Source organism: Phyllobates terribilis, unplaced genomic scaffold (genome assembly GCF_046119375.1).
Source record: "Phyllobates terribilis strain yellow unplaced genomic scaffold, ASM4611937v1 Scaffold_27__1_contigs__length_16484149, whole genome shotgun sequence".
Lineage (NCBI taxonomy): Eukaryota > Metazoa > Chordata > Amphibia > Anura > Dendrobatidae > Phyllobates > Phyllobates terribilis.
The window spans coordinates 13,859,166-13,882,452 of record NW_027362787.1 but is presented as its reverse complement, the minus strand read 5'-3'; the positions used below and the strand labels follow the sequence as shown (position 1 = coordinate 13,882,452).

Here is a 23,287-nt window from a genome sequence, read left to right as displayed (position 1 = left end):
TGGAGATGAGCTTCTGGACTCCCGTTAAGAAGACATGTTGTCAACCTCTAGATCCCTTACATGCCTGCACTTTTCGGCTTGCTGCTGCTGCAATCCACGCGTTTTAGATCTGCATAACTCCACCTCTTTAAACACAGCACCTTCACCCCCTGCTGTTCCCACCCGCCTCAACACCGTTGGAAGGGAGGAGAACCAATTAAGGCGGGGGGTGGGGTGGAACGAGCAGCTGTCTACCCTTAGCAGGAGGGCTCCTGATTACATACCTCTCCTGCTGCTGCTGCTGCTGGCTGTCCAGCAGCAGACTGAAGGTGGCTGCTGCTGTGCACAGGTATATAAAGGCTCAGAGCCTATTATGACACGCGCAGCCAGCGTTCCATTGCCACATTCCATCTACTGCAGGCAGGATACCTGGCTGGCTGAATGTCGCTGAGAAGCTCACAGAGACCGCCATAAGCAACAGTTTAACAGAATGCCACAGACTAATCAACCAAACTTTTTGGGTTGGGTTCTCTTTTATAGTCTGCAGGCATTAAATGAAAGAAGTCAGTGTTCCAGCAGAAGGAGACAACGTTTCAGAAAAGGCATTGTAGCAAACCAAAAAAGAAATTTTAAGCGCAGCAGAGTAACCAGCGCACATACCTGTTAGCTCAGGTGAGTTTAAAAGGCTGCTGTTGATAACAAGGGCATTTGCTAAATAGATGGTGTGTGTGCAACAATATACTGAAAGGTCAATTATATTGTGCAGCTTATCTCACCACCTGTAGTTATTTAGGTGAAAGCTCCAAAATGCTTGCCTAATATGTCTGTTTATCCAAAAGGAAGTAAAAAGGGAGAGCTAGAAAGATAGCATTGCATCACATTACATGGCAATGCAATGCACAGTTGCTGAAGTTGAACCAAAATGAGCTTGTAATCTGGCTTCTGCAACTTTGAACATGAAAAATCCAATGAGGAGAAGAAAAGCAAAGCCAAAGAGTCCATCCCAAAATCCGACAAACAAGCAAAATGAACAAAAAACATTGAATTCAATTCTTTTTGATTTTAGAAACTGCATTAAAGAAGGGGTGCACCGGTCCTGGAGATACTGCAATACCAGGTCAATGCGTGGAGTGGACAGAGCAAGCTCTTTTTCCATCTCCCTGTTCTAAAAATCCATTTATTATATGGTCCCCAGATAGGGGACGTATCAGATATTAAACTGATAAGAACAGATTTTTTTTTTTTTTTTATCGAAAGCCCGAATTCGTGTACAAAACCCGAGTGCGCTTAAAAAAGTGACAAGTGCCACAAAAAAAAGTGCACTAGGATTCTGGTCTTCTTGAAACCCTCTCCAAAAGGAGAAGGGTCCCCCAAACCATTCCCCGTCCCTCCGAGCCAGAAGGCCACAGCGAGGAACAGAGACAAATAGCCACCTCCAGCCGGAGCCAGAGGCGACCCAATCTTACCCCCAATACCTGCCCGAGTTCTCACCCGAGCAAGGCACTGGGAGCCAAAGACTGTGCTCCCCTCCCGGAAGAGGGGAGCCAACAACGCTCTCCTCCCGAAAGAGGAGAGCCAGTGGGGTTCAGGGGGGAGCGGCACCTGATGGCCACACACTCCCCCCCTAGACCTGCCAAGAGAGGAACCCGTAAGGGAACCGCATCCCGACAAAATCCTAGTAAGGACGTGGACACACGTGAAAAAGTGGACACACAGTGACAAAAAAAAATTAAATAAATAGTGAAGGTTTCACAGTATAATACTGCCCGGACCTTCGACCGGGAATTGAAAAATTCCCCATCCTAAGGCCAGAAGGCCCGGAATAAGGGTGTGTGTGAAGAAAGAAATATTGAAGTGCTAGTGCAAATGTGCCATAAACTCAAGTGGGGTTCCCAATCCCAGTGAGTTAAGGCACCCCAGGGTCACCACTCCTGGGGCACTTCACACTTCGGGCTTTCGATCTTCCCCGGCCCAATGGCGTCGATCCTGGGGGGCCATGCTTTCCACCAGATGACTATATTAGCCACCTGGCGTACTAACAAGCGCCTAAACCCCAGTGTGCATAATGTATCAATCTACTAGGGCGGCCAACATCCAAAACCGCCTTTTCGAAAGATACTACACTTGATCTTAGCCAAAAGGCCGAGAAGCGATAACCAGAATTGGTTTCAAACTACGGAGCCACCCAAGGATCCTGAAAAGTCCATTTGTGGAGATGAGCTCCTGGACTCCCGTTAAGAAGACATGTTGTCAACCTCTAGATCCCTTACATGCCTGCACTTTTCGGCTTGCTGCTGCTGCAATCCACGCGTTTTAGATCTGCATAACTCCACCTCTTTAAACACAGCACCTTCACCCCCTGCTGTTCCCACCCGCCTCAACACCGTTGGAAGGGAGGAGAACCAATTAAGGCGGGGGGTGGGGTGGAACGAGCAGCTGTCTACCCTTAGCAGGAGGGCTCCTGATTACATACCTCTCCTGCTGCTGCTGCTGCTGGCTGTCCAGCAGCAGACTGAAGGTGGCTGCTGCTGTGCACAGGTATATAAAGGCTCAGAGCCTATTATGACACGCGCAGCCAGCGTTCCATTGCCACATTCCATCTACTGCAGGCAGGATACCTGGCTGGCTGAATGTCGCTGAGAAGCTCACAGAGACCGCCATAAGCAACAGTTTAACAGAATGCCACAGACTAATCAACCAAACTTTTTGGGTTGGGTTCTCTTTTATAGTCTGCAGGCATTAAATGAAAGAAGTCAGTGTTCCAGCAGAAGGAGACAACGTTTCAGAAAAGGCATTGTAGCAAACCAAAAAAGAAATTTTAAGCGCAGCAGAGTAACCAGCGCACATACCTGTTAGCTCAGGTGAGTTTAAAAGGCTGCTGTTGATAACAAGGGCATTTGCTAAATAGATGGTGTGTGTGCAACAATATACTGAAAGGTCAATTATATTGTGCAGCTTATCTCACCACCTGTAGTTATTTAGGTGAAAGCTCCAAAATGCTTGCCTAATATGTCTGTTTATCCAAAAGGAAGTAAAAAGGGAGAGCTAGAAAGATAGCATTGCATCACATTACATGGCAATGCAATGCACAGTTGCTGAAGTTGAACCAAAATGAGCTTGTAATCTGGCTTCTGCAACTTTGAACATGAAAAATCCAATGAGGAGAAGAAAAGCAAAGCCAAAGAGTCCATCCCAAAATCCGACAAACAAGCAAAATGAACAAAAAACATTGAATTCAATTCTTTCTGATTTTAGAAACTGCATTAAAGAAGGGGTGCACCGGTCCTGGAGATACTGCAATACCAGGTCAATGCGTGGAGTGGACAGAGCAAGCTCTTTTTCCATCTCCCTGTTCTAAAAATCCATTTAATATATGGTCCCCAGATAGGGGACGTATCAGATATTAAACTGATAAGAACAGATACTACACTTGATCTTAGCCAAAAGGCCGAGAAGCGATAACCAGAATTGGTTTCAAACTACGGAGCCACCCAAGGATCCTGAAAAGTCCATTTGTGGAGATGAGCTCCTGGACTCCCGTTAAGAAGACATGTTGTCAACCTCTAGATCCCTTACATGCCTGCACTTTTCGGCTTGCTGCTGCTGCAATCCACGCGTTTTAGATCTGCATAACTCCACCTCTTTAAACACAGCACCTTCACCCCCTGCTGTTCCCACCCGCCTCAACACCGTTGGAAGGGAGGAGAACCAATTAAGGCGGGGGGTGGGGTGGAACGAGCAGCTGTCTACCCTTAGCAGGAGGGCTCCTGATTACATACCTCTCCTGCTGCTGCTGCTGGCTGTCCAGCAGCAGACTGAAGGTGGCTGCTGCTGTGCACAGGTATATAAAGGCTCAGAGCCTATTATGACACGCGCAGCCAGCGTTCCATTGCCACATTCCATCTACTGCAGGCAGGATACCTGGCTGGCTGAATGTCGCTGAGAAGCTCACAGAGACCGCCATAAGCAACAGTTTAACAGAATGCCACAGACTAATCAACCAAACTTTTTGGGTTGGGTTCTCTTTTATAGTCTGCAGGCATTAAATGAAAGAAGTCAGTGTTCCAGCAGAAGGAGACAACGTTTCAGAAAAGGCATTGTAGCAAACCAAAAAAGAAATTTTAAGCGCAGCAGAGTAACCAGCGCACATACCTGTTAGCTCAGGTGAGTTTAAAAGGCTGCTGTTGATAACAAGGGCATTTGCTAAATAGATGGTGTGTGTGCAACAATATACTGAAAGGTCAATTATATTGTGCAGCTTATCTCACCACCTGTAGTTATTTAGGTGAAAGCTCCAAAATGCTTGCCTAATATGTCTGTTTATCCAAAAGGAAGTAAAAAGGGAGAGCTAGAAAGATAGCATTGCATCACATTACATGGCAATGCAATGCACAGTTGCTGAAGTTGAACCAAAATGAGCTTGTAATCTGGCTTCTGCAACTTTGAACATGAAAAATCCAATGAGGAGAAGAAAAGCAAAGCCAAAGAGTCCATCCCAAAATCCGACAAACAAGCAAAATGAACAAAAAACATTGAATTCAATTCTTTCTGATTTTAGAAACTGCATTAAAGAAGGGGTGCACCGGTCCTGGAGATACTGCAATACCAGGTCAATGCGTGGAGTGGACAGAGCAAGCTCTTTTTCCATCTCCCTGTTCTAAAAATCCATTTAATATATGGTCCCCAGATAGGGGACGTATCAGATATTAAACTGATAAGAACAGATACTACACTTGATCTTAGCCAAAAGGCCGAGAAGCGATAACCAGAATTGGTTTCAAACTACGGAGCCACCCAAGGATCCTGAAAAGTCCATTTGTGGAGATGAGCTCCTGGACTCCCGTTAAGAAGACATGTTGTCAACCTCTAGATCCCTTACATGCCTGCACTTTTCGGCTTGCTGCTGCTGCAATCCACGCGTTTTAGATCTGCATAACTCCACCTCTTTAAACACAGCACCTTCACCCCCTGCTGTTCCCACCCGCCTCAACACCGTTGGAAGGGAGGAGAACCAATTAAGGCGGGGGGTGGGGTGGAACGAGCAGCTGTCTACCCTTAGCAGGAGGGCTCCTGATTACATACCTCTCCTGCTGCTGCTGCTGCTGGCTGTCCAGCAGCAGACTGAAGGTGGCTGCTGCTGTGCACAGGTATATAAAGGCTCAGAGCCTATTATGACACGCGCAGCCAGCGTTCCATTGCCACATTCCATCTACTGCAGGCAGGATACCTGGCTGGCTGAATGTCGCTGAGAAGCTCACAGAGACCGCCATAAGCAACAGTTTAACAGAATGCCACAGACTAATCAACCAAACTTTTTGGGTTGGGTTCTCTTTTATAGTCTGCAGGCATTAAATGAAAGAAGTCAGTGTTCCAGCAGAAGGAGACAACGTTTCAGAAAAGGCATTGTAGCAAACCAAAAAAGAAATTTTAAGCGCAGCAGAGTAACCAGCGCACATACCTGTTAGCTCAGGTGAGTTTAAAAGGCTGCTGTTGATAACAAGGGCATTTGCTAAATAGATGGTGTGTGTGCAACAATATACTGAAAGGTCAATTATATTGTGCAGCTTATCTCACCACCTGTAGTTATTTAGGTGAAAGCTCCAAAATGCTTGCCTAATATGTCTGTTTATCCAAAAGGAAGTAAAAAGGGAGAGCTAGAAAGATAGCATTGCATCACATTACATGGCAATGCAATGCACAGTTGCTGAAGTTGAACCAAAATGAGCTTGTAATCTGGCTTCTGCAACTTTGAACATGAAAAATCCAATGAGGAGAAGAAAAGCAAAGCCAAAGAGTCCATCCCAAAATCCGACAAACAAGCAAAATGAACAAAAAACATTGAATTCAATTCTTTCTGATTTTAGAAACTGCATTAAAGAAGGGGTGCACCGGTCCTGGAGATACTGCAATACCAGGTCAATGCGTGGAGTGGACAGAGCAAGCTCTTTTTCCATCTCCCTGTTCTAAAAATCCATTTAATATATGGTCCCCAGATAGGGGACGTATCAGATATTAAACTGATAAGAACAGATACTACACTTGATCTTAGCCAAAAGGCCGAGAAGCGATAACCAGAATTGGTTTCAAACTACGGAGCCACCCAAGGATCCTGAAAAGTCCATTTGTGGAGATGAGCTCCTGGACTCCCGTTAAGAAGACATGTTGTCAACCTCTAGATCCCTTACATGCCTGCACTTTTCGGCTTGCTGCTGCTGCAATCCACGCGTTTTAGATCTGCATAACTCCACCTCTTTAAACACAGCACCTTCACCCCCTGCTGTTCCCACCCGCCTCAACACCGTTGGAAGGGAGGAGAACCAATTAAGGCGGGGGGTGGGGTGGAACGAGCAGCTGTCTACCCTTAGCAGGAGGGCTCCTGATTACATACCTCTCCTGCTGCTGCTGCTGCTGGCTGTCCAGCAGCAGACTGAAGGTGGCTGCTGCTGTGCACAGGTATATAAAGGCTCAGAGCCTATTATGACACGCGCAGCCAGCGTTCCATTGCCACATTCCATCTACTGCAGGCAGGATACCTGGCTGGCTGAATGTCGCTGAGAAGCTCACAGAGACCGCCATAAGCAACAGTTTAACAGAATGCCACAGACTAATCAACCAAACTTTTTGGGTTGGGTTCTCTTTTATAGTCTGCAGGCATTAAATGAAAGAAGTCAGTGTTCCAGCAGAAGGAGACAACGTTTCAGAAAAGGCATTGTAGCAAACCAAAAAAGAAATTTTAAGCACAGCAGAGTAACCAGCGCACATACCTGTTAGCTCAGGTGAGTTTAAAAGGCTGCTGTTGATAACAAGGGCATTTGCTAAATAGATGGTGTGTGTGCAACAATATACTGAAAGGTCAATTATATTGTGCAGCTTATCTCACCACCTGTAGTTATTTAGGTGAAAGCTCCAAAATGCTTGCCTAATATGTCTGTTTATCCAAAAGGAAGTAAAAAGGGAGAGCTAGAAAGATAGCATTGCATCACATTACATGGCAATGCAATGCACAGTTGCTGAAGTTGAACCAAAATGAGCTTGTAATCTGGCTTCTGCAACTTTGAACATGAAAAATCCAATGAGGAGAAGAAAAGCAAAGCCAAAGAGTCCATCCCAAAATCCGACAAACAAGCAAAATGAACAAAAAACATTGAATTCAATTCTTTCTGATTTTAGAAACTGCATTAAAGAAGGGGTGCACCGGTCCTGGAGATACTGCAATACCAGGTCAATGCGTGGAGTGGACAGAGCAAGCTCTTTTTCCATCTCCCTGTTCTAAAAATCCATTTAATATATGGTCCCCAGATAGGGGACGTATCAGATATTAAACTGATAAGAACAGATACTACACTTGATCTTAGCCAAAAGGCCGAGAAGCGATAACCAGAATTGGTTTCAAACTACGGAGCCACCCAAGGATCCTGAAAAGTCCATTTGTGGAGATGAGCTCCTGGACTCCCGTTAAGAAGACATGTTGTCAACCTCTAGATCCCTTACATGCCTGCACTTTTCGGCTTGCTGCTGCTGCAATCCACGCGTTTTAGATCTGCATAACTCCACCTCTTTAAACACAGCACCTTCACCCCCTGCTGTTCCCACCCGCCTCAACACCGTTGGAAGGGAGGAGAACCAATTAAGGCGGGGGGTGGGGTGGAACGAGCAGCTGTCTACCCTTAGCAGGAGGGCTCCTGATTACATACCTCTCCTGCTGCTGCTGCTGCTGGCTGTCCAGCAGCAGACTGAAGGTGGCTGCTGCTGTGCACAGGTATATAAAGGCTCAGAGCCTATTATGACACGCGCAGCCAGCGTTCCATTGCCACATTCCATCTACTGCAGGCAGGATACCTGGCTGGCTAAATGTCGCTGAGAAGCTCACAGAGACCGCCATAAGCAACAGTTTAACAGAATGCCACAGACTAATCAACCAAACTTTTTGGGTTGGGTTCTCTTTTATAGTCTGCAGGCATTAAATGAAAGAAGTCAGTGTTCCAGCAGAAGGAGACAACGTTTCAGAAAAGGCATTGTAGCAAACCAAAAAAGAAATTTTAAGCGCAGCAGAGTAACCAGCGCACATACCTGTTAGCTCAGGTGAGTTTAAAAGGCTGCTGTTGATAACAAGGGCATTTGCTAAATAGATGGTGTGTGTGCAACAATATACTGAAAGGTCAATTATATTGTGCAGCTTATCTCACCACCTGTAGTTATTTAGGTGAAAGCTCCAAAATGCTTGCCTAATATGTCTGTTTATCCAAAAGGAAGTAAAAAGGGAGAGCTAGAAAGATAGCATTGCATCACATTACATGGCAATGCAATGCACAGTTGCTGAAGTTGAACCAAAATGAGCTTGTAATCTGGCTTCTGCAACTTTGAACATGAAAAATCCAATGAGGAGAAGAAAAGCAAAGCCAAAGAGTCCATCCCAAAATCCGACAAACAAGCAAAATGAACAAAAAACATTGAATTCAATTCTTTCTGATTTTAGAAACTGCATTAAAGAAGGGGTGCACCGGTCCTGGAGATACTGCAATACCAGGTCAATGCGTGGAGTGGACAGAGCAAGCTCTTTTTCCATCTCCCTGTTCTAAAAATCCATTTAATATATGGTCCCCAGATAGGGGACGTATCAGATATTAAACTGATAAGAACAGATACTACACTTGATCTTAGCCAAAAGGCCGAGAAGCGATAACCAGAATTGGTTTCAAACTACGGAGCCACCCAAGGATCCTGAAAAGTCCATTTGTGGAGATGAGCTCCTGGACTCCCGTTAAGAAGACATGTTGTCAACCTCTAGATCCCTTACATGCCTGCACTTTTCGGCTTGCTGCTGCTGCAATCCACGCGTTTTAGATCTGCATAACTCCACCTCTTTAAACACAGCACCTTCACCCCCTGCTGTTCCCACCCGCCTCAACACCGTTGGAAGGGAGGAGAACCAATTAAGGCGGGGGTGGGGTGGAACGAGCAGCTGTCTACCCTTAGCAGGAGGGCTCCTGATTACATACCTCTCCTGCTGCTGCTGCTGCTGGCTGTCCAGCAGCAGACTGAAGGTGGCTGCTGCTGTGCACAGGTATATAAAGGCTCAGAGCCTATTATGACACGCGCAGCCAGCGTTCCATTGCCACATTCCATCTACTGCAGGCAGGATACCTGGCTGGCTGAATGTCGCTGAGAAGCTCACAGAGACCGCCATAAGCAACAGTTTAACAGAATGCCACAGACTAATCAACCAAACTTTTTGGGTTGGGTTCTCTTTTATAGTCTGCAGGCATTAAATGAAAGAAGTCAGTGTTCCAGCAGAAGGAGACAACGTTTCAGAAAAGGCATTGTAGCAAACCAAAAAAGAAATTTTAAGCGCAGCAGAGTAACCAGCGCACATACCTGTTAGCTCAGGTGAGTTTAAAAGGCTGCTGTTGATAACAAGGGCATTTGCTAAATAGATGGTGTGTGTGCAACAATATATTGAAAGGTCAATTATATTGTGCAGCTTATCTCACCTCCTGTAGTTATTTAGGTGAAAGCTCCAAAATGCTTGCCTAATATGTCTGTTTATCCAAAAGGAAGTAAAAAGGGAGAGCTAGAAAGATAGCATTGCATCACATTACATGGCAATGCAATGCACAGTTGCTGAAGTTGAACCAAAATGAGCTTGTAATCTGGCTTCTGCAACTTTGAACATGAAAAATCCAATGAGGAGAAGAAAAGCAAAGCCAAAGAGTCCATCCCAAAATCCGACAAACAAGCAAAATGAACAAAAAACATTGAATTCAATTCTTTCTGATTTTAGAAACTGCATTAAAGAAGGGGTGCACCGGTCCTGGAGATACTGCAATACCAGGTCAATGCGTGGAGTGGACAGAGCAAGCTCTTTTTCCATCTCCCTGTTCTAAAAATCCATTTAATATATGGTCCCCAGATAGGGGACGTATCAGATATTAAACTGATAAGAACAGATACTACACTTGATCTTAGCCAAAAGGCCGAGAAGCGATAACCAGAATTGGTTTCAAACTACGGAGCCACCCAAGGATCCTGAAAAGTCCATTTGTGGAGATGAGCTCCTGGACTCCCGTTAAGAAGACATGTTGTCAACCTCTAGATCCCTTACATGCCTGCACTTTTCGGCTTGCTGCTGCTGCAATCCACGCGTTTTAGATCTGCATAACTCCACCTCTTTAAACACAGCACCTTCACCCCCTGCTGTTCCCACCCGCCTCAACACCGTTGGAAGGGAGGAGAACCAATTAAGGCGGGGGGTGGGGTGGAACGAGCAGCTGTCTACCCTTAGCAGGAGGGCTCCTGATTACATACCTCTCCTGCTGCTGCTGCTGCTGGCTGTCCAGCAGCAGACTGAAGGTGGCTGCTGCTGTGCACAGGTATATAAAGGCTCAGAGCCTATTATGACACGCGCAGCCAGCGTTCCATTGCCACATTCCATCTACTGCAGGCAGGATACCTGGCTGGCTGAATGTCGCTGAGAAGCTCACAGAGACCGCCATAAGCAACAGTTTAACAGAATGCCACAGACTAATCAACCAAACTTTTTGGGTTGGGTTCTCTTTTATAGTCTGCAGGCATTAAATGAAAGAAGTCAGTGTTCCAGCAGAAGGAGACAACGTTTCAGAAAAGGCATTGTAGCAAACCAAAAAAGAAATTTTAAGCGCAGCAGAGTAACCAGCGCACATACCTGTTAGCTCAGGTGAGTTTAAAAGGCTGCTGTTGATAACAAGGGCATTTGCTAAATAGATGGTGTGTGTGCAACAATATACTGAAAGGTCAATTATATTGTGCAGCTTATCTCACCACCTGTAGTTATTTAGGTGAAAGCTCCAAAATGCTTGCCTAATATGTCTGTTTATCCAAAAGGAAGTAAAAAGGGAGAGCTAGAAAGATAGCATTGCATCACATTACATGGCAATGCAATGCACAGTTGCTGAAGTTGAACCAAAATGAGCTTGTAATCTGGCTTCTGCAACTTTGAACATGAAAAATCCAATGAGGAGAAGAAAAGCAAAGCCAAAGAGTCCATCCCAAAATCCGACAAACAAGCAAAATGAACAAAAAACATTGAATTCAATTCTTTCTGATTTTAGAAACTGCATTAAAGAAGGGGTGCACCGGTCCTGGAGATACTGCAATACCAGGTCAATGCGTGGAGTGGACAGAGCAAGCTCTTTTTCCATCTCCCTGTTCTAAAAATCCATTTAATATATGGTCCCCAGATAGGGGACGTATCAGATATTAAACTGATAAGAACAGATACTACACTTGATCTTAGCCAAAAGGCCGAGAAGCGATAACCAGAATTGGTTTCAAACTACGGAGCCACCCAAGGATCCTGAAAAGTCCATTTGTGGAGATGAGCTCCTGGACTCCCGTTAAGAAGACATGTTGTCAACCTCTAGATCCCTTACATGCCTGCACTTTTCGGCTTGCTGCTGCTGCAATCCACGCGTTTTAGATCTGCATAACTCCACCTCTTTAAACACAGCACCTTCACCCCCTGCTGTTCCCACCCGCCTCAACACCGTTGGAAGGGAGGAGAACCAATTAAGGCGGGGGGTGGGGTGGAACGAGCAGCTGTCTACCCTTAGCAGGAGGGCTCCTGATTACATACCTCTCCTGCTGCTGCTGCTGCTGGCTGTCCAGCAGCAGACTGAAGGTGGCTGCTGCTGTGCACAGGTATATAAAGGCTCAGAGCCTATTATGACACGCGCAGCCAGCGTTCCATTGCCACATTCCATCTACTGCAGGCAGGATACCTGGCTGGCTGAATGTCGCTGAGAAGCTCACAGAGACCGCCATAAGCAACAGTTTAACAGAATGCCACAGACTAATCAACCAAACTTTTTGGGTTGGGTTCTCTTTTATAGTCTGCAGGCATTAAATGAAAGAAGTCAGTGTTCCAGCAGAAGGAGACAACGTTTCAGAAAAGGCATTGTAGCAAACCAAAAAAGAAATTTTAAGCGCAGCAGAGTAACCAGCGCACATACCTGTTAGCTCAGGTGAGTTTAAAAGGCTGCTGTTGATAACAAGGGCATTTGCTAAATAGATGGTGTGTGTGCAACAATATACTGAAAGGTCAATTATATTGTGCAGCTTATCTCACCACCTGTAGTTATTTAGGTGAAAGCTCCAAAATGCTTGCCTAATATGTCTGTTTATCCAAAAGGAAGTAAAAAGGGAGAGCTAGAAAGATAGCATTGCATCACATTACATGGCAATGCAATGCACAGTTGCTGAAGTTGAACCAAAATGAGCTTGTAATCTGGCTTCTGCAACTTTGAACATGAAAAATCCAATGAGGAGAAGAAAAGCAAAGCCAAAGAGTCCATCCCAAAATCCGACAAACAAGCAAAATGAACAAAAAACATTGAATTCAATTCTTTCTGATTTTAGAAACTGCATTAAAGAAGGGGTGCACCGGTCCTGGAGATACTGCAATACCAGGTCAATGCGTGGAGTGGACAGAGCAAGCTCTTTTTCCATCTCCCTGTTCTAAAAATCCATTTAATATATGGTCCCCAGATAGGGGACGTATCAGATATTAAACTGATAAGAACAGATACTACACTTGATCTTAGCCAAAAGGCCGAGAAGCGATAACCAGAATTGGTTTCAAACTACGGAGCCACCCAAGGATCCTGAAAAGTCCATTTGTGGAGATGAGCTCCTGGACTCCCGTTAAGAAGACATGTTGTCAACCTCTAGATCCCTTACATGCCTGCACTTTTCGGCTTGCTGCTGCTGCAATCCACGCGTTTTAGATCTGCATAACTCCACCTCTTTAAACACAGCACCTTCACCCCCTGCTGTTCCCACCCGCCTCAACACCGTTGGAAGGGAGGAGAACCAATTAAGGCGGGGGGTGGGGTGGAACGAGCAGCTGTCTACCCTTAGCAGGAGGGCTCCTGATTACATACCTCTCCTGCTGCTGCTGCTGCTGGCTGTCCAGCAGCAGACTGAAGGTGGCTGCTGCTGTGCACAGGTATATAAAGGCTCAGAGCCTATTATGACACGCGCAGCCAGCGTTCCATTGCCACATTCCATCTACTGCAGGCAGGATACCTGGCTGGCTGAATGTCGCTGAGAAGCTCACAGAGACCGCCATAAGCAACAGTTTAACAGAATGCCACAGACTAATCAACCAAACTTTTTGGGTTGGGTTCTCTTTTATAGTCTGCAGGCATTAAATGAAAGAAGTCAGTGTTCCAGCAGAAGGAGACAACGTTTCAGAAAAGGCATTGTAGCAAACCAAAAAAGAAATTTTAAGCGCAGCAGAGTAACCAGCGCACATACCTGTTAGCTCAGGTGAGTTTAAAAGGCTGCTGTTGATAACAAGGGCATTTGCTAAATAGATGGTGTGTGTGCAACAATATACTGAAAGGTCAATTATATTGTGCAGCTTATCTCACCACCTGTAGTTATTTAGGTGAAAGCTCCAAAATGCTTGCCTAATATGTCTGTTTATCCAAAAGGAAGTAAAAAGGGAGAGCTAGAAAGATAGCGTTGCATCACATTACATGGCAATGCAATGCACAGTTGCTGAAGTTGAACCAAAATGAGCTTGTAATCTGGCTTCTGCAACTTTGAACATGAAAAATCCAATGAGGAGAAGAAAAGCAAAGCCAAAGAGTCCATCCCAAAATCCGACAAACAAGCAAAATGAACAAAAAACATTGAATTCAATTCTTTCTGATTTTAGAAACTGCATTAAAGAAGGGGTGCACCGGTCCTGGAGATACTGCAATACCAGGTCAATGCGTGGAGTGGACAGAGCAAGCTCTTTTTCCATCTCCCTGTTCTAAAAATCCATTTAATATATGGTCCCCAGATAGGGGACGTATCAGATATTAAACTGATAAGAACAGATACTACACTTGATCTTAGCCAAAAGGCCGAGAAGCGATAACCAGAATTGGTTTCAAACTACGGAGCCACCCAAGGATCCTGAAAAGTCCATTTGTGGAGATGAGCTCCTGGACTCCCGTTAAGAAGACATGTTGTCAACCTCTAGATCCCTTACATGCCTGCACTTTTCGGCTTGCTGCTGCTGCAATCCACGCGTTTTAGATCTGCATAACTCCACCTCTTTAAACACAGCACCTTCACCCCCTGCTGTTCCCACCCGCCTCAACACCGTTGGAAGGGAGGAGAACCAATTAAGGCGGGGGTGGGGTGGAACGAGCAGCTGTCTACCCTTAGCAGGAGGGCTCCTGATTACATACCTCTCCTGCTGCTGCTGCTGCTGGCTGTCCAGCAGCAGACTGAAGGTGGCTGCTGCTGTGCACAGGTATATAAAGGCTCAGAGCCTATTATGACACGCGCAGCCAGCGTTCCATTGCCACATTCCATCTACTGCAGGCAGGATACCTGGCTGGCTGAATGTCGCTGAGAAGCTCACAGAGACCGCCATAAGCAACAGTTTAACAGAATGCCACAGACTAATCAACCAAACTTTTTGGGTTGGGTTCTCTTTTATAGTCTGCAGGCATTAAATGAAAGAAGTCAGTGTTCCAGCAGAAGGAGACAACGTTTCAGAAAAGGCATTGTAGCAAACCAAAAAAGAAATTTTAAGCGCAGCAGAGTAACCAGCGCACATACCTGTTAGCTCAGGTGAGTTTAAAAGGCTGCTGTTGATAACAAGGGCATTTGCTAAATAGATGGTGTGTGTGCAACAATATATTGAAAGGTCAATTATATTGTGCAGCTTATCTCACCACCTGTAGTTATTTAGGTGAAAGCTCCAAAATGCTTGCCTAATATGTCTGTTTATCCAAAAGGAAGTAAAAAGGGAGAGCTAGAAAGATAGCATTGCATCACATTACATGGCAATGCAATGCACAGTTGCTGAAGTTGAACCAAAATGAGCTTGTAATCTGGCTTCTGCAACTTTGAACATGAAAAATCCAATGAGGAGAAGAAAAGCAAAGCCAAAGAGTCCATCCCAAAATCCGACAAACAAGCAAAATGAACAAAAAACATTGAATTCAATTCTTTCTGATTTTAGAAACTGCATTAAAGAAGGGGTGCACCGGTCCTGGAGATACTGCAATACCAGGTCAATGCGTGGAGTGGACAGAGCAAGCTCTTTTTCCATCTCCCTGTTCTAAAAATCCATTTAATATATGGTCCCCAGATAGGGGACGTATCAGATATTAAACTGATAAGAACAGATACTACACTTGATCTTAGCCAAAAGGCCGAGAAGCGATAACCAGAATTGGTTTCAAACTACGGAGCCACCCAAGGATCCTGAAAAGTCCATTTGTGGAGATGAGCTCCTGGACTCCCGTTAAGAAGACATGTTGTCAACCTCTAGATCCCTTACATGCCTGCACTTTTCGGCTTGCTGCTGCTGCAATCCACGCGTTTTAGATCTGCATAACTCCACCTCTTTAAACACAGCACCTTCACCCCCTGCTGTTCCCACCCGCCTCAACACCGTTGGAAGGGAGGAGAACCAATTAAGGCGGGGGGTGGGGTGGAACGAGCAGCTGTCTACCCTTAGCAGGAGGGCTCCTGATTACATACCTCTCCTGCTGCTGCTGCTGCTGGCTGTCCAGCAGCAGACTGAAGGTGGCTGCTGCTGTGCACAGGTATATAAAGGCTCAGAGCCTATTATGACACGCGCAGCCAGCGTTCCATTGCCACATTCCATCTACTGCAGGCAGGATACCTGGCTGGCTGAATGTCGCTGAGAAGCTCACAGAGACCGCCATAAGCAACAGTTTAACAGAATGCCACAGACTAATCAACCAAACTTTTTGGGTTGGGTTCTCTTTTATAGTCTGCAGGCATTAAATGAAAGAAGTCAGTGTTCCAGCAGAAGGAGACAACGTTTCAGAAAAGGCATTGTAGCAAACCAAAAAAGAAATTTTAAGCGCAGCAGAGTAACCAGCGCACATACCTGTTAGCTCAGGTGAGTTTAAAAGGCTGCTGTTGATAACAAGGGCATTTGCTAAATAGATGGTGTGTGTGCAACAATATACTGAAAGGTCAATTATATTGTGCAGCTTATCTCACCACCTGTAGTTATTTAGGTGAAAGCTCCAAAATGCTTGCCTAATATGTCTGTTTATCCAAAAGGAAGTAAAAAGGGAGAGCTAGAAAGATAGCATTGCATCACATTACATGGCAATGCAATGCACAGTTGCTGAAGTTGAACCAAAATGAGCTTGTAATCTGGCTTCTGCAACTTTGAACATGAAAAATCCAATGAGGAGAAGAAAAGCAAAGCCAAAGAGTCCATCCCAAAATCCGACAAACAAGCAAAATGAACAAAAAACATTGAATTCAATTCTTTCTGATTTTAGAAACTGCATTAAAGAAGGGGTGCACCGGTCCTGGAGATACTGCAATACCAGGTCAATGCGTGGAGTGGACAGAGCAAGCTCTTTTTCCATCTCCCTGTTCTAAAAATCCATTTAATATATGGTCCCCAGATAGGGGACGTATCAGATATTAAACTGATAAGAACAGATACTACACTTGATCTTAGCCAAAAGGCCGAGAAGCGATAACCAGAATTGGTTTCAAACTACGGAGCCACCCAAGGATCCTGAAAAGTCCATTTGTGGAGATGAGCTCCTGGACTCCCGTTAAGAAGACATGTTGTCAACCTCTAGATCCCTTACATGCCTGCACTTTTCGGCTTGCTGCTGCTGCAATCCACGCGTTTTAGATCTGCATAACTCCACCTCTTTAAACACAGCACCTTCACCCCCTGCTGTTCCCACTCGCCTCAACACCGTTGGAAGGGAGGAGAACCAATTAAGGCGGGGGGTGGGGTGGAACGAGCAGCTGTCTACCCTTAGCAGGAGGGCTCCTGATTACATACCTCTCCTGCTGCTGCTGCTGCTGGCTGTCCAGCAGCAGACTGAAGGTGGCTGCTGCTGTGCACAGGTATATAAAGGCTCAGAGCCTATTATGACACGCGCAGCCAGCGTTCCATTGCCACATTCCATCTACTGCAGGCAGGATACCTGGCTGGCTGAATGTCGCTGAGAAGCTCACAGAGACCGCCATAAGCAACAGTTTAACAGAATGCCACAGACTAATCAACCAAACTTTTTGGGTTGGGTTCTCTTTTATAGTCTGCAGGCATTAAATGAAAGAAGTCAGTGTTCCAGCAGAAGGAGACAACGTTTCAGAAAAGGCATTGTAGCAAACCAAAAAAGAAATTTTAAGCGCAGCAGAGTAACCAGCGCACATACCTGTTAGCTCAGGTGAGTTTAAAAGGCTGCTGTTGATAACAAGGGCATTTGCTAAATAGATGGTGTGTGTGCAACAATATACTGAAAGGTCAATTATATTGTGCAGCTTATCTCACCACCTGTAGTTATTTAGGTGAAAGCTCCAAAATGCTTGCCTAATATGTCTGTTTATCCAAAAGGAAGTAAAAAGGGAGAGCTAGAAAGATAGCATTGCATCACATTACATGGCAATGCAATGCACAGTTGCTGAAGTTGAACCAAAATGAGCTTGTAATCTGGCTTCTGCAACTTTGAACATGAAAAATCCAATGAGGAGAAGAAAAGCAAAGCCAAAGAGTCCATCCCAAAATCCGACAAACAAGCAAAATGAACAAAAAACATTGAATTCAATTCTTTCTGATTTTAGAAACTGCATTAAAGAAGGGGTGCACCGGTCCTGGAGATACTGCAATACCAAGTCAATGCGTGGAGTGGACAGAGCAAGCTCTTTTTCCATCTCCCTGTTCTAAAAATCCATTTAATATATGGTCCCCAGATAGGGGACGTATCAGATATTAAACTGATAAGAACAGATACTACACTTGATCTTAGCCAAAAGGCCGAGAAGCGATAACCAGAATTGGTTTCAAACTACGGAGCCACCCAAGGATCCTGAAAAGTCCATTTGTGGAGATGAGCTCCTGGACTCCCGTTAAGAAGACATGTTGTCAACCTCTAGATCCCTTACATGCCTGCACTTTTCGGCTTGCTGCTGCTGCAATCCACGCGTTTTAGATCTGCATAACTCCACCTCTTTAAACACAGCACCTTCACCCCCTGCTGTTCCCACCCGCCTCAACACCGTTGGAAGGGAGGAGAACCAATTAAGGCGGGGGGTGGGGTGGAACGAGCAGCTGTCTACCCTTAGCAGGAGGGCTCCTGATTACATACCTCTCCTGCTGCTGCTGCTGCTGGCTGTCCAGCAGCAGACTGAAGGTGGCTGCTGCTGTGCACAGGTATATAAAGGCTCAGAGCCTATTATGACACGCGCAGCCAGCGTTCCATTGCCACATTCCATCTACTGCAGGCAGGATACCTGGCTGGCTGAATGTCGCTGAGAAGCTCACAGAGACCGCCATAAGCAACAGTTTAACAGAATGCCACAGACTAATCAACCAAACTTTTTGGGTTGGGTTCTCTTTTATAGTCTGCAGGCATTAAATGAAAGAAGTCAGTGTTCCAGCAGAAGGAGACAACGTTTCAGAAAAGGCATTGTAGCAAACCAAAAAAGAAATTTTAAGCGCAGCAGAGTAACCAGCGCACATACCTGTTAGCTCAGGTGAGTTTAAAAGGCTGCTGTTGATAACAAGGGCATTTGCTAAATAGATGGTGTGTGTGCAACAATATACTGAAAGGTCAATTATATTGTGCAGCTTATCTCACCACCTGTAGTTATTTAGGTGAAAGCTCCAAAATGCTTGCCTAATATGTCTGTTTATCCAAAAGGAAGTAAAAAGGGAGAGCTAGAAAGATAGCATTGCATCACATTACATGGCAATGCAATGCACAGTTGCTGAAGTTGAACCAAAATGAGCTTGTAATCTGGCTTCTGCAACTTTGAACATGAAAAATCCAATGAGGAGAAGAAAAGCAAAGCCAAAGAGTCCATCCCAAAATCCGACAAACAAGCAAAATGAACAAAAAACATTGAATTCAATTCTTTCTGATTTTAGAAACTGCATTAAAGAAGGGGTGCACCGGTCCTGGAGATACTGCAATACCAGGTCAATGCGTGGAGTGGACAGAGCAAGCTCTTTTTCCATCTCCCTGTTCTAAAAATCCATTTAATATATGGTCCCCAGATAGGGGACATATCAGATATTAAACTGATAAGAACAGATACTACACTTGATCTTAGCCAAAAGGCCGAGAAGCGATAACCAGAATTGGTTTCAAACTACGGAGCCACCCAAGGATCCTGAAAAGTCCATTTGTGGAGATGAGCTCCTGGACTCCCGTTAAGAAGACATGTTGTCAACCTCTAGATCCCTTACATGCCTGCACTTTTCGGCTTGCTGCTGCTGCAATCCACGCGTTTTAGATCTGCATAACTCCACCTCTTTAAACACAGCACCTTCACCCCCTGCTGTTCCCACCCGCCTCAACACCGTTGGAAGGGAGGAGAACCAATTAAGGCGGGGGGTGGGGTGGAACGAGCAGCTGTCTACCCTTAGCAGGAGGGCTCCTGATTACATACCTCTCCTGCTGCTGCTGCTGCTGGCTGTCCAGCAGCAGACTGAAGGTGGCTGCTGCTGTGCACAGGTATATAAAGGCTCAGAGCCTATTATGACACGCGCAGCCAGCGTTCCATTGCCACATTCCATCTACTGCAGGCAGGATACCTGGCTGGCTGAATGTCGCTGAGAAGCTCACAGAGACCGCCATAAGCAACAGTTTAACAGAATGCCACAGACTAATCAACCAAACTTTTTGGGTTGGGTTCTCTTTTATAGTCTGCAGGCATTAAATGAAAGAAGTCAGTGTTCCAGCAGAAGGAGACAACGTTTCAGAAAAGGCATTGTAGCAAACCAAAAAAGAAATTTTAAGCGCAGCAGAGTAACCAGCGCACATACCTGTTAGCTCAGGTGAGTTTAAAAGGCTGCTGTTGATAACAAGGGCATTTGCTAAATAGATGGTGTGTGTGCAACAATATACTGAAAGGTCAATTATATTGTGCAGCTTATCTCACCACCTGTAGTTATTTAGGTGAAAGCTCCAAAATGCTTGCCTAATATGTCTGTTTATCCAAAAGGAAGTAAAAAGGGAGAGCTAGAAAGATAGCATTGCATCACATTACATGGCAATGCAATGCACAGTTGCTGAAGTTGAACCAAAATGAGCTTGTAATCTGGCTTCTGCAACTTTGAACATGAAAAATCCAATGAGGAGAAGAAAAGCAAAGCCAAAGAGTCCATCCCAAAATCCGACAAACAAGCAAAATGAACAAAAAACATTGAATTCAATTCTTTCTGATTTTAGAAACTGCATTAAAGAAGGGGTGCACCGGTCCTGGAGATACTGCAATACCAGGTCAATGCGTGGAGTGGACAGAGCAAGCTCTTTTTCCATCTCCCTGTTCTAAAAATCCATTTAATATATGGTCCCCAGATAGGGGACGTATCAGATATTAAACTGATAAGAACAGATACTACACTTGATCTTAGCCAAAAGGCCGAGAAGCGATAACCAGAATTGGTTTCAAACTACGGAGCCACCCAAGGATCCTGAAAAGTCCATTTGTGGAGATGAGCTCCTGGACTCCCGTTAAGAAGACATGTTGTCAACCTCTAGATCCCTTACATGCCTGCACTTTTCGGCTTGCTGCTGCTGCAATCCACGCGTTTTAGATCTGCATAACTCCACCTCTTTAAACACAGCACCTTCACCCCCTGCTGTTCCCACCCGCCTCAACACCGTTGGAAGGGAGGAGAACCAATTAAGGCGGGGGGTGGGGTGGAACGAGCAGCTGTCTACCCTTAGCAGGAGGGCTCCTGATTACATACCTCTCCTGCTGCTGCTGCTGCTGGCTGTCCAGCAGCAGACTGAAGGTGGCTGCTGCTGTGCACAGGTATATAAAGGCTCAGAGCCTATTATGACACGCGCAGCCAGCGTTCCATTGCCACATTCCATCTACTGCAGGCAGGATACCTGGCTGGCTGAATGTGGCTGAGAAGCTCACAGAGACCGCCATAAGCAACAGTTTAACAGAATGCCACAGACTAATCAACCAAACTTTTTGGGTTGGGTTCTCTTTTATAGTCTGCAGGCATTAAATGAAAGAAGTCAGTGTTCCAGCAGAAGGAGACAACGTTTCAGAAAAGGCATTGTAGCAAACCAAAAAAGAAATTTTAAGCGCAGCAGAGTAACCAGCGCACATACCTGTTAGCTCAGGTGAGTTTAAAAGGCTGCTGTTGATAACAAGGGCATTTGCTAAATAGATGGTGTGTGTGCAACAATATACTGAAAGGTCAATTATATTGTGCAGCTTATCTCACCACCTGTAGTTATTTAGGTGAAAGCTCCAAAATGCTTGCCTAATATGTCTGTTTATCCAAAAGGAAGTAAAAAGGGAGAGCTAGAAAGATAGCATTGCATCACATTACATGGCAATGCAATGCACAGTTGCTGAAGTTGAACCAAAATGAGCTTGTAATCTGGCTTCTGCAACTTTGAACATGAAAAATCCAATGAGGAGAAGAAAAGCAAAGCCAAAGAGTCCATCCCAAAATCCGACAAGCAAAATGAACAAAAAACATTGAATTCAATTCTTTCTGATTTTAGAAACTGCTTTAAAGAAGGGGTGCAGCGGTCCTGGAGATACTGCAATACCAGGTCAATGCGTGGAGTGGACAGAGCAAGCTCTTTTTCCATCTCCCTGTTCTAAAAATCCATTTAATATATGGTCCCCAGATAGGGGACGTATCAGATATTAAACTGATAAGAACAGATACTACACTTGATCTTAGCCAAAAGGCCGAGAAGCGATAACCAGAATTGGTTTCAAACTACGGAGCCACCCAAGGATCCTGAAAAGTCCATTTGTGGAGATGAGCTCCTGGACTCCCGTTAAGAAGACATGTTGTCAACCTCTAGATTCCTTATATGCCTGCACTTTTCGGCTTGCTGCTGCTGCAATCCACGCGTTTTAGATCTGCATAACTCCACCTCTTTAAACACAGCACCTTCACCCCCTGCTGTTCCCACCCGCCTCAACACCGTTGGAAGGGAGGAGAACCAATTAAGGCGGGGGGTGGGGTGGAACGAGCAGCTGTCTACCCTTAGCAGGAGGGCTCCTGATTACATACCTCTCCTGCTGCTGCTGCTGGCTGTCCAGCAGCAGACTGAAGGTGGCTGCTGCTGTGCACAGGTATATAAAGGCTCAGAGCCTATTATGACACGCGCAGCCAGCGTTCCATTGCCACATTCCATCTACTGCAGGCAGGATACCTGGCTGGCTGAATGTGGCTGAGAAGCTCACAGAGACCGCCATAAGCAACAGTTTAACAGAATGCCACAGACTAATCAACCAAACTTTTTGGGTTGGGTTCTCTTTTATAGTCTGCAGGCATTAAATGAAAGAAGTCAGTGTTCCAGCAGAAGGAGACAACGTTTCAGAAAAGGCATTGTAGCAAACCAAAAAAGAAATTTTAAGCGCAGCAGAGTAACCAGCGCACATACCTGTTAGCTCAGGTGAGTTTAAAAGGCTGCTGTTGATAACAAGGGCATTTGCTAAATAGATGGTGTGTGTGCAACAATATACTGAAAGGTCAATTATATTGTGCAGCTTATCTCACCACCTGTAGTTATTTAGGTGAAAGCTCCAAAATGCTTGCCTAATATGTCTGTTTATCCAAAAGGAAGTAAAAAGGGAGAGCTAGAAAGATAGCATTGCATCACATTACATGGCAATGCAATGCACAGTTGCTGAAGTTGAACCAAAATGAGCTTGTAATCTGGCTTCTGCAACTTTGAACATGAAAAATCCAATGAGGAGAAGAAAAGCAAAGCCAAAGAGTCCATCCCAAAATCCGACAAACAAGCAAAATGAACAAAAAACATTGAATTCAATTCTTTCTGATTTTAGAAACTGCATTAAAGAAGGGGTGCACCGGTCCTGGAGATACTGCAATACCAGGTCAATGCGTGGAGTGGACAGAGCAAGCTCTTTTTCCATCTCCCTGTTCTAAAAATCCATTTAATATATGGTCCCCAGATAGGGGACGTATCAGATATTAAACTGATAAGAACAGATACTACACTTGATCTTAGCCAAAAGGCCGAGAAGCGATAACCAGAATTGGTTTCAAACTACGGAGCCACCCAAGGATCCTGAAAAGTCCATTTGTGGAGATGAGCTCCTGGACTCCCGTTAAGAAGACATGTTGTCAACCTCTAGATCCCTTACATGCCTGCACTTTTCGGCTTGCTGCTGCTGCAATCCACGCGTTTTAGATCTGCATAACTCCACCTCTTTAAACACAGCACCTTCACCCCCTGCTGTTCCCACCCGCCTCAACACCGTTGGAAGGGAGGAGAACCAATTAAGGCGGGGGGTGGGG

At 45.2% G+C, this 23,287-nt stretch overlaps 17 non-coding genes and 1 pseudogene across 17 annotated transcripts; all 18 read right to left on the bottom strand.

Annotated features, from left to right (window-relative positions):
• Window positions 1-1,059: 1,059 nt before the first annotated feature.
• On the bottom strand, window positions 1,060-1,242 carry LOC141177962 (U2 spliceosomal RNA). The gene has a single exon (XR_012254453.1). It is a non-coding gene; the product is annotated as a U2 spliceosomal RNA (small nuclear RNA).
• A 799-nt stretch (window positions 1,243-2,041) lies between these two features.
• LOC141178173 (U2 spliceosomal RNA) lies at window positions 2,042-2,133 on the bottom strand (annotated as a pseudogene).
• Window positions 2,134-3,248: 1,115 nt separating this feature from the next.
• On the bottom strand, window positions 3,249-3,439 carry LOC141177294 (U2 spliceosomal RNA). The gene has a single exon (XR_012253902.1). It is a non-coding gene; the product is annotated as a U2 spliceosomal RNA (small nuclear RNA).
• Window positions 3,440-4,551: 1,112 nt separating this feature from the next.
• On the bottom strand, window positions 4,552-4,742 carry LOC141177292 (U2 spliceosomal RNA). The gene has a single exon (XR_012253900.1). It is a non-coding gene; the product is annotated as a U2 spliceosomal RNA (small nuclear RNA).
• Window positions 4,743-5,857: 1,115 nt separating this feature from the next.
• On the bottom strand, window positions 5,858-6,048 carry LOC141177290 (U2 spliceosomal RNA). Its single transcript, XR_012253899.1, has one exon. It is a non-coding gene; the product is annotated as a U2 spliceosomal RNA (small nuclear RNA).
• Window positions 6,049-7,163: 1,115 nt separating this feature from the next.
• On the bottom strand, window positions 7,164-7,354 carry LOC141177289 (U2 spliceosomal RNA). The gene has a single exon (XR_012253898.1). It is a non-coding gene; the product is annotated as a U2 spliceosomal RNA (small nuclear RNA).
• A 1,115-nt stretch (window positions 7,355-8,469) lies between these two features.
• Window positions 8,470-8,660, bottom strand: LOC141177288 (U2 spliceosomal RNA). The gene has a single exon (XR_012253897.1). It is a non-coding gene; the product is annotated as a U2 spliceosomal RNA (small nuclear RNA).
• Window positions 8,661-9,774: 1,114 nt separating this feature from the next.
• On the bottom strand, window positions 9,775-9,965 carry LOC141177287 (U2 spliceosomal RNA). Its single transcript, XR_012253896.1, has one exon. It is a non-coding gene; the product is annotated as a U2 spliceosomal RNA (small nuclear RNA).
• Window positions 9,966-11,080: 1,115 nt separating this feature from the next.
• On the bottom strand, window positions 11,081-11,271 carry LOC141177285 (U2 spliceosomal RNA). Its single transcript, XR_012253894.1, has one exon. It is a non-coding gene; the product is annotated as a U2 spliceosomal RNA (small nuclear RNA).
• Window positions 11,272-12,386: 1,115 nt separating this feature from the next.
• On the bottom strand, window positions 12,387-12,577 carry LOC141177284 (U2 spliceosomal RNA). Its single transcript, XR_012253893.1, has one exon. It is a non-coding gene; the product is annotated as a U2 spliceosomal RNA (small nuclear RNA).
• Window positions 12,578-13,692: 1,115 nt separating this feature from the next.
• On the bottom strand, window positions 13,693-13,883 carry LOC141177283 (U2 spliceosomal RNA). Its single transcript, XR_012253892.1, has one exon. It is a non-coding gene; the product is annotated as a U2 spliceosomal RNA (small nuclear RNA).
• A 1,114-nt stretch (window positions 13,884-14,997) lies between these two features.
• On the bottom strand, window positions 14,998-15,188 carry LOC141177282 (U2 spliceosomal RNA). The gene has a single exon (XR_012253891.1). It is a non-coding gene; the product is annotated as a U2 spliceosomal RNA (small nuclear RNA).
• A 1,115-nt stretch (window positions 15,189-16,303) lies between these two features.
• Window positions 16,304-16,494, bottom strand: LOC141177281 (U2 spliceosomal RNA). Its single transcript, XR_012253890.1, has one exon. It is a non-coding gene; the product is annotated as a U2 spliceosomal RNA (small nuclear RNA).
• A 1,115-nt stretch (window positions 16,495-17,609) lies between these two features.
• Window positions 17,610-17,800, bottom strand: LOC141177423 (U2 spliceosomal RNA). The gene has a single exon (XR_012254019.1). It is a non-coding gene; the product is annotated as a U2 spliceosomal RNA (small nuclear RNA).
• A 1,115-nt stretch (window positions 17,801-18,915) lies between these two features.
• On the bottom strand, window positions 18,916-19,106 carry LOC141178327 (U2 spliceosomal RNA). The gene has a single exon (XR_012254623.1). It is a non-coding gene; the product is annotated as a U2 spliceosomal RNA (small nuclear RNA).
• A 1,115-nt stretch (window positions 19,107-20,221) lies between these two features.
• On the bottom strand, window positions 20,222-20,412 carry LOC141177279 (U2 spliceosomal RNA). The gene has a single exon (XR_012253889.1). It is a non-coding gene; the product is annotated as a U2 spliceosomal RNA (small nuclear RNA).
• A 1,111-nt stretch (window positions 20,413-21,523) lies between these two features.
• Window positions 21,524-21,714, bottom strand: LOC141177553 (U2 spliceosomal RNA). The gene has a single exon (XR_012254138.1). It is a non-coding gene; the product is annotated as a U2 spliceosomal RNA (small nuclear RNA).
• A 1,112-nt stretch (window positions 21,715-22,826) lies between these two features.
• Window positions 22,827-23,017, bottom strand: LOC141177278 (U2 spliceosomal RNA). The gene has a single exon (XR_012253888.1). It is a non-coding gene; the product is annotated as a U2 spliceosomal RNA (small nuclear RNA).
• Window positions 23,018-23,287: the final 270 nt, after the last annotated feature.